The sequence below is a fragment of the Sapajus apella genome, unplaced genomic scaffold (genome assembly GCF_009761245.1).
Source record: "Sapajus apella isolate SASKATOON/1434 unplaced genomic scaffold, GSC_monkey_1.0 scaffold79, whole genome shotgun sequence".
NCBI lineage: Eukaryota > Metazoa > Chordata > Mammalia > Primates > Cebidae > Sapajus > Sapajus apella.
In genome coordinates, this window is record NW_022437019.1 from 371,803 (window position 1) to 374,578 (window position 2,776).

A 2,776-nucleotide genomic window follows, 5' to 3' on the forward strand; every position below is an offset into this window, starting at 1 on the left:
ACTACATGAAAGAATTGGGGAAGACAGATGTTAAATATGTGATTTCAAATGGGAGGAATGTTCTTTCTACAAAGGAAACTTCCCTTGGGCTGCTTCCCTTTAGTATCTCCTGAGGTTATGTTCTTATGAGTGGTGTCACTGGGTTCTTCTTTAGAGCAGGGACTATGTCCTATGGGACCCAGCAAGGTGCCTGGAAGAGCTAGTATTCAGAATACTTATGGAACGCCACCGTGTGCCAGACACCGTGTTACGCTCTTTCTGGTACGTTCTCTTTTTAACTTTTCACTCCGTGGCCCCTTGCACAGTTGAAATATTGAGGATTTTCCACAACAGGCACTGCATAGAAACTTATAGTTCCAACAAATCACTAGGGTTGATTTAGTCTCGAGATTACAAAAGGCTTGGTCGGCAAAGCCTGAGTCCGGTCCTCTTGCTCTGCTCCCTGGACAGCATGAGCTTCGCCACTTGCTCCACCTTCTCCACAAACTACCGGCCCCTGGGCTCTGTCCAGCCACCCAGCCAGTCAGCAGCGCAGCCAGCATCTATGCAGGTGCTGGGGGCTCAGGGTCCCGGATCTCTATGTCCTGCTCCACCAACTTCTGGGGTGGCTTGTGGTTTGGGGGCCTGGCTGTGGGGATGGACAGGGGTCTGATGAGAATGGGAGGCATCCAGAATGAGAAGGAGACCATGCAAAACCTGAGCGACTGCCTGGCCTGGCCACCTACCTGGACAGAGTGAGGAGCCAGGAGACAGAACTGGAAGCTGGAGAGCAAAATCGGTAGCATCTGGAGAAGAAGGGACCCCAGGTCAGAGACTGAGGCCATTACTTCAAGACCATCAAGGACCTGAGGGCTCTGATCTTCGCAAATACTGTGGACAATGCCTGCATTGTTCTGCAGATCTACAATGCTTGTCTTGTTGCTGATGACTTTAGAGTCAAGTATGAGACAGAGCTGTCCATGCGCCAGTCTATGTTGAGTGACATCCATGGGCTCTGCAAGGTCATTGATGACACCAATGTCACTCGGCTGCAGCTGGAGACAGAGATCAAGGCTGTCAGGGAGGAGCTGCTCTTCATGAAGAAGAACCACGAAGAGGAAGCAAAAGGCCTACAAGTCCAGATTGCCAGCTCTGGGTTGACTGTGGGTGTAGACACCCCATATCTCAGGACCTCGCCAAGACCATGGCAGATATGGGGCCCAATATAACGAGCTGGCTTGGAAGAACCTAGAGGAGTTGGACAAGTAGTGGTCTCAGAAGATTGAGGAGAGCACCACGGTGGTCACCACACAGTCTGCTGAGGTCAGAGCTGCTGAGATGACACTCTTGGAGCTGAGACATACCGTCCAGTCCTTGGAGACTGACCTGGGCTCGATGAGAAATCTGAAGGTCAGCGTGGAGAACAGCCTGAGGGAGATGGAGGCCTGCTATACCCTGCAGATGGAGCAGCTCACTGGGGTCCTGCTGCACCTGGAGTCAGAGCTGGCACAGACCCCGGCAGAGGGGCAGCACCAGGCCCAGGAGTACAAGGCCCTGCTGAACATCAAGGTCAAGCTGGAGGCTGAGGTCGCCACCTACCACCGCCTGCTGGAAGATGGCAAGGACTTCAATCCCTGGACAGCAGTAACTCCATGCAAACCATCCAAAAGACCAACACCTGCTGAAGAGTGGACGGCAAAGTGGTGCCAAAGACCAATGACACCAAAGTTCTATGACATTAAGCCAGAAGAAGCAGGGTCCACACTGGGGACCAAATGCTGAGAAAGACTCTGTGGCTATAGTGGGCTGGAGGTAGCCCCTAAAACATATGTCCATGTCAAAACCCTTGAAGTCTTTGAATGGGACCTTATTTAAGTTTAAGAATGGGAAAATGTAAAAAAAAAATCACATTTGCAGATGGAACTAAGTTAAAGATCTTGGGACACACTTATCTGGGTTACACAGGTGGGCCCTAAAATCAATGACAAATGTCTTTTTAGGAAACAGAAGAGGAGGAGATATGGACACAGAGATGTGAAGATAGAGACAGAGATGGGATTATCAACCACGAGCCAGAATGCCATGAGCCACTGGAAGCTGAAAGAGGCCAGGAACGACTCCCCCTGGAGACTTCGGAGAGAGTTTAGCTCTGTTGACACCTTGATTTTGGACATCTGGCCTCCAGAACTATGACAGAATAAACTTCTGATGTTTCAGGCCTCCTGGTGTGTGACAATTTGTTAAGGCAGATCTAGGAAACTAATTCAGTAGCCTCTCTGCTTGGTGAGAAGCAGCGCCCTGGTAGATTCTATGCCAGGATGGGCAAGGGAGGCCACGTGGCAGGGCACGTGCTGAGGATAGACTGCCTTTGACTTAGATCAACCAGGTCTTCTGGCTGGGGCTTCCTCTGTGTAGGCAGACACCAGATCACTCCATCACCAAGTGATTCAGCATTAAATGGTGCACTGATTATGTGCCGGGCACCTTCCATGTCATCTCCATCAGTCTTCACAGCAGCCCGCTGAAGTCAGATCACTCCATCACCAAGTGATTCAGCATTAAATGGTGCATAGATGGAGCAGGATATAATCCCTTTGGCTACAGGGAGCGGGAGCTGGGGTGTGGGGAGCAGTGGCAGCCGCAGCAGTAGCTTTGCCATCATTGGCTGAATAATAATGAAGGGGGACAACATTTGGGGAACTTGGGGGAAATAAAGATGGTGGCTGGTCATCTTTTTCATCCCCCTGCCTGCTGCCTAGGCAGGACCACTGTGAATAACCCAAGAAGATGGCGGAAG

At 50.9% G+C, this 2,776-nt stretch overlaps 1 pseudogene; it reads left to right on the plus strand.

Moving 5' to 3' along the window:
• Positions 1-412: 412 nt before the first annotated feature.
• Positions 413-1,715, plus strand: LOC116533122 (annotated as a pseudogene).
• Positions 1,716-2,776: the final 1,061 nt, after the last annotated feature.